The 6,751-nt window shown below is 40.2% G+C and overlaps 1 long non-coding RNA gene across 1 annotated transcript; it reads right to left on the bottom strand.

Annotated features, from left to right (window-relative positions):
- Positions 1-4,610: 4,610 nt before the first annotated feature.
- LOC111742685 lies at positions 4,611-6,681 on the bottom strand. Its single transcript, XR_002781418.1, has 2 exons — positions 6,337-6,681; positions 4,611-6,140 (listed from the first exon to the last, which is right to left on the bottom strand). It is a non-coding gene; the product is annotated as an uncharacterized LOC111742685 (long non-coding RNA).
- Between the last annotated feature and the right edge of the window lie 70 nt (positions 6,682-6,751).

The raw sequence follows: 6,751 nt of genomic DNA, 5'->3' as shown, positions 1-6,751 counted from the left end.
GTTCCCTTGCTAGGATGCTATCTACGACAGAATTCTAACCAACCATTCCAGTTACTCTTCATTGAGGTTTCTCCTGCATGACTCTGTGCCACATGCATAAATAAACTCTTTGTTTTCCTCTTGTTAACCTATCTTTTGTCCTTCTAAATGTAGAGAGCTCCAGTTAGGGAACCTAGCAGAGTTGAAGGAAAAAGAACTTTTCCTCCTGTATAATGACATGAAGTAGATTGCTTTCCCGAGAACAAGCGTATGGCACCATGAGGTGCTCATCTTCCACCTGAGACACCAGAACAAGATCACCCATGACTCTTCTATTCAATTCCCTACGTAGTCTCCCTTGGTATCCTTCTTGCTGTCCTCCTTTTTTCTGTCACTTATTGGTATTAAAACGTCCTTGACCTGTGTCTTTTTTCTTTTTTGCTCTTTTTAACATTTCCTTCTTCCCTATTCCCCATTTTACCCACATTCAGAACCCCCTAAATCCTCGATGGCTTTTGCTGACTCATTACTCAGTCTTAAAATCTTTCTTGAAGTTGTTGCTTTAGTTCACCCTTTCCTTTCAGTTCGACCATCTTTCCCTAAATTTTCTTTCCCACCCTTAGAACCTCCACAGCTTAGTTTACCTATTTCTCCCATATATCGTTAAGGAATTCTTCCTATATTTTATACCAAATCCAATCTGGAGCACTTTTGGAAAAAGTCATGTTTATTTCTCTGGCAATTCTACAGACAAAAATTCTTGTAGGTTTCTAGTTCTGCCTATATATCTTTTACTTTGCCAACTGACGACAATTCTTATAACTAGTCAACGTTTTCACATAAAAAATGCCCTTGTATCAAATAACTCCACCATGGGGGGCTGCCATCTGGGGGCACTAAAATTTTACATATGGAAAAGTCCCGCTTAGGATATCCCCCTTACAGTCATATCCTTTTCTCAGTTTCTATATTGTAGAAAGGATAACTCTATGGCGAAGAATCACGCATTCTCTTAGATGTTCTGAATGACAACCATGTGTTTCATTTACGAAAGCAGAGCCTACTGACAGCTCTGAGCACAATGGACTGGCTCAAGCTACCTAACCAGTCTTGTCGGTCCTTACTAGCTATGTAGTCCAAACAGCTTCTTAAACTACTTAAATTCCTCTCTAACCTCTTCAGTGCCTATCTTTGGTCTTGACAGTCTTCTAGTAACTGTGTTTCTGAAAAATATGGAGGCCGACACCAAAATGTTACTGCATTCTTCCTTTCACTGCTGTATCTGATGGCACACTTAAAGGCAAGCTAAAGCTTCGTAGGAGATTTCAAGGACTTGACTACTACATCTGGTCACATTTGAACCACTTTTTTGCCTGGAGCATCTGCAGTATGGGCCACTCAGGAAATGAGTTGAAACTCCCACATCTACCATGACCTATTACAGAAGATAACCCTTACTGTAAATGATGTGATAAAGAACTAGACTTTCTCACCCTAGAACTTCAAAAGACTCAACACACAGTGCTCCTCAACTGACTTACACTCAGTCTGGTCTTGGCATCCAGAGCGGGGACATGTGCTGTATTTGGAAGCAACTGCGGCATGCTTGTTCCCCAAACTTCTCTGACCTCTGCATCATAAACAAGAACATTCAAGTTGCTAGTGAAGAAATTCACTCACTGCCACTGCAGTCCTGATCCCATCATCAAGGGACCTTTCCACACTAATATCCTGGACTCCACTAGACTGGTTGCTGTCTGGTGTCAAGTCTTGGCTTTATTCCTTACTACAACGTCTAATGATAATTTGCCTGCTTGTTCTTCCGTGTGCCCCCTGCTCTCCAGAGCTCTTCTCAGTCGCAGACCACCGTCAGAGCACAACAGATGGCTCGGCTGTTTCTCCATGAACAGTGCCAACAAGAAACGCTGACTTTGTGGACTCTTTCATGGGCCCCTGACCAAAATTCCGCAGAAATTACTCTAATCCCAAAGAGTGTTGTAAAACTATGTTTGTTTGACAAAGCCAACAAAGACCTTCTCTTTTGCCCAAACTTGCTGACAAAGCCAGACACAGACACTCCAGTTTCCCACTCTTTATCTCATTATTGATTAGCTAAGATCGGAACTGTTTGTCATGATTGATTAGCTGAGATTAGAACTCTTTGCCCTCCTGAAACTTGCCAGCTACAGAGAGAACATTTCCTGTTCAGATATCTGACTGAGACATCTCCTACTTGCAAAACAAGCCCTACTGTAAGTCCCCAATGTGCTACATGTTCATTCTTTTCCATGAGAGTCTAAGGCGAAACCACCCTACTGAGAAACTCTGATATTCATATCTGGGGTACTCTTCATATTGCAACCGCCAGAATAAAATTCTCTCGTGGAGTTTTTGTCTTTAATAGAAGCCACACAAATATTCTCTGACAGTTAGGCAGGTGGTGTGTCTGGAATCCACAGAGGATTTCTGGGAAGGGTATGAGCTACTGTTTTACCTCAACTTTATTCATTTCCTTACTATGGATTGTCCTATATAGATACCAAGATGTAACTGGGCCTCCTTTAGCTGACTCTGCCCTCCCCCAATTACTGTGTTGAGATGAATTCCACATCTGGCACACATATATGGTCTACACATATACACAATAAAACATTAATAAATAATGGAGACTTCTAGTGAAGCTTTTATGTAGAAACGTAAAGAGGGATAAATTGCAGATCATCCAGCAAAACTTCAATGTACCTTTTAAGTCTTTCTCTTTTGCTCAACTTCATTTTCTATACATAGAAGGGAATAAAGGGTTGTACTTTTTAAAGGTGGGAAAAAACATATCCTAGGCCCAGTCAGATTTGATCATAACATTAAAATTATTTAAGAAAAACAAGTTACTAGTAATAATCTTTATCATTTTACATGGTCCTCAAATAGATGCGAGGGCAAAAGGTCGTTCTGGAAACTTGACTTATCACATCTAAATACCAATATACTGGGAAAGAGGACGAGGTCTGTTTTGTTTTTGTTTCATTCACTTGTTAGTTCTAGTGGCCTTTTTGTATTCTCCATGATTTTTTTAATTTGATGCGTTTTACTCTAGGTGCCCACTTTGATTTTTATTTTGCATGATACTGCACTAGGCTTACTAAGGCTTTTGTTTACCTGTTTTTGTTGTATAAGCACTAACTTATAGTGCATCTGTCTTAGGAACATGCATACTAGTAAAATGGGAGCCTTATGGTATAAGGCCTTGCAGCGAAAGCTGTTACACAACACAAGGAGACATTATTCTTAGGCACATTAGAGTTAAAAAATATTCTTTATCGATTCTAGTTCTCTGCTGAAAAATTCTCATCCATTTTGCCCATCTTTTTCTATTTTCTTTCAAATTAATCATATTTCGTTTAACTAAAATAAAAGCCCTGTCTTCTAACTCCAGTACCAGGATTATCTATGGCTGTTTCATTTTATTTTTCTTTTTAAATTACTACTACAAATTTTTACTTGTTCATATTTTTAGTAATACTTTACTGTATGTTGGACATTGGAGACACAACTGTGGAGGCTCCAGGTAATATGTTTCATTAGTGATGACTTTTCCTGTCTTCTGTCAGGCAGACTGAAAGGCTGGTCAGTTCAATCAGGTCTTGAGCTGGGTTGCAGACTTAGTGAGATTCAGTCCACCTGTGGCTCATCTCCATTCTTTAGTATTGGTCCGCTGGGGCTTTTGATTGATATCTTGAATAGTCTGTTTTTTCCTCAGCTTTGAAAATTCTGCCTTAAGCTTAGTTCCTGCGTTTTGCAGGTTCAAAATTCGGCAAATGTCTTGAAGAGACTTGTTGTGTGCTTGTTGCAGGTTCCTTACCTCAAATGAGACTTTGTCTCCAAAGCTCTGCAAAACTATTGAATTTTCACTCTGCATTTCCTATTCCTCTTTCCCTAGCATCTAGTACCATCCAGAACTCAGCACATGATCAGTGGGAAAAATGAACCATAGCTTTATATTTTTGATTTTTTTTTTTTTTGCCAGTCTTACAAAACTACAAAAAGTTACATTGATTTCTTTTCTCCAGTATTATGTCTGAGCTAGGATGTATTTCTATATCTCTTGTATATTAATAATTTTTATCATTACCTTTCTTTTTTCTATGTAGTTGGTCAGTTTTTAAATGGCACCTTTTGACTCCTACCTATTACCTATACACAGTCAATGATTTTTCTTTTTCCTTTCTTCTCTGTGTTCAGTATTTTGGCACTTAATGTCTGACATTTTCTTTCAGGGTTTTATTTTGCTCTTCATTTGTCTCTATCTTCCAATCTTTTTTTGTCTTTATCAGATTCTCTGAAGTCTTGCCTCTTCCACTCTTGGCGTCAAGTCTTCCAGGGGAAGAGGAAGCTTTGTTGCAATTTGGTACTTATCAATTTTCCAGTAATTTGATGTTTGTGATATCCTGTCTGCTAGTATTGTTAAAGGCATGTATAATTTTATTTGTACTTTTTGTACATCTAATGTTTTTTTTGAAGATCTGTGGAGAGATTCTGGTTTAGGTAGTTGACTTTATCCTCTAGACCCAAGCATAATTTACCTCTGTTATCTCTTATAAATAGAACTTTATCTCTGTTGATAAGAAGCTCCAATTCATTTTCATGCTAAGTCTATTAATTATAGTTTATTTGTTCATTCTCTTATTGATGGTCATTTACAGTGCATTTAATATTTCATTATTACAAAAAATGCTGCAAAGAACATAATTGTATATATTTCTTTGTTCACATATGCAAGCGTATTTCCAAGGAATATACTTATATCCAAAAAAGTGCTGGGTTACAGAATATTTGCATCTTTGCCTTTATCAGATATTGCCTAATTGCTCACAAAATTGATTTTAGTAATTTACAATTCTTTCAGCAGTATTGAGAATTTCATTTTTCTATACCCTTGACTTGTTATTATCAAGGTTTACATTTTTGTCAGTCTGATGGATGTGATATATTTATCTTGTTTTAATGTAAATTTCCCTGATGGCTAGGGAAGGTTTGGTTTGTCTTTTAACATTCTTTTCTTATTTTTCTATTGAGTTCTTATTTTTCCTTATTGATTTTAGTTCTTTGTATATTCTAGAAGTGAACACTTTTGAAATTCTATTTAACGTAAACATATTTTCCAAGTTTGTACCTTAACATTAATTTGCTTATAGTTTTAAAATTATATCATTAAATCTATCAATTTTTCTATTAATGTTTGTTTTTTTATATTTAAGGTAATTCTGACCACCAAAGTCATGAATATACACTTCTCTATTTTCTTATCAAAATATGCTATTTTTTTTGCCTTTTACATTTACATCTTTACTCGTCTGGAGTTTATTTTTGTGTATATTGTCAGGTAATCATTTTTTCCTGTGTGTATTTGTGCTCCAGCACCACAAATTCATATTTACAAAGGTTCCTCATCTGTCCAATTATGTTTAAAAGGCCTTTCACAATGTCTTTAATTACAACCTTTGGGTTTATCTCTCACCACACCCTTCTACAGAAGCACTATTTCCTTGTCAAACCAGACTACTGATTGCATTCACTCTTCTTGAAATATGCCCAAACTAGGCTCTTGTTCTCTCCGTGGTCATCTTCTCTTCCTGTCTTCTTTCCTTGCTAAATTGTAAACTTTTCGTGAAAAAGACACTGTCCAGTTCATCGTTGCATCGTCAATACTTAGCACGGATTGAGTAGATTTTCAAATATTCTTCGATTTTATTCTGGATTTAATTTGGCCCTTATAGGTGGGAACTTCTGCCTAATATCACCCGTATCTATCCATTCAGGTTGTCACATACATAAAGAAAAAGGTTCCTGTCTTTTACCTATGTTCCCATCAAAATAGTGATTCCAAGCTCTTAAAATTTTTAACAGAACTCTCAAAATACTTTTAATGAACAGGAACCAAAGTCATCATTTATGCTCCTGTTTATATGACAGACCAGTCTGTGGGCGGTGATAACAGTGCTTGTCAGTAGGCATCGTTTGAGGGTTTGGCCTGGACTTGCCTCTTTACAGATGTCACGAGTTGGCCCCTCCGTGACCCAGTTCTGAAGCGAGGCGGTGCGCCTGGGAACGCGTTCATCCTTGCCCTCCTCGGCGCTTGTTTCCTCCAGATAGATGCCTGGACCCTGCAAAGAAACAGCAGGATGTGGAAATTACCTCCGAAGTCACAGCTTATCCCTATATCGAACGCCGGAGTGTCAAACGCGGCTATCAGCATTCCTAACGACAAGGCTATGGCCTTTTGGGCAGGAGCTACAGTTGGCGCAAAGTTCTCAGGCGCCTTCTAGAATCTCTCGCCGGCTTCCCTTGCTGTCTGGTTACCAGAGCGGGTCATGCCGGGACCCAAGGTTCTTCCTCTTCGAGTGTCTAGGCTGCGCGCCCCAGCTTAGTTAAGGGTGACCCAAGGTCATATCGATAGAAGAGCTGACAGGGAAGATCCGAGGACGCGGAGACCACCCCGTGCCCGCCGGGCGCTTTCCGGAGCCTCCCAGGGGCAGCGGAGCAGGCACGCCAGCCGCAGGGCAGCGGGTGGCGGACGCAGGGGAATGGCTCGGCGGTCCTGACCACTGCACCGCCGAAGCCGCCCACCCCCGTTCCGCGGCCGCCGCGCGCGCGCGCGCGGACTGCGTTTCCCAGAGGCCCCCGCGGCGGAGCACCGCCCCTGCCCACGCCCCCGAGCGGCGCGAGGCCGCCGCTGCCACCGCCGCCGCCGCCGCCGCCGCCCCCGCGGCCCGGC

The sequence above is a fragment of the Pteropus vampyrus genome, unplaced genomic scaffold (assembly GCF_000151845.1).
Source record: "Pteropus vampyrus isolate Shadow unplaced genomic scaffold, Pvam_2.0 Scaffold99, whole genome shotgun sequence".
NCBI lineage: Eukaryota > Metazoa > Chordata > Mammalia > Chiroptera > Pteropodidae > Pteropus > Pteropus vampyrus.
The sequence above is the reverse complement of the archived record's forward strand: the minus strand, read 5'-3'. Positions and strand labels throughout refer to the sequence as shown.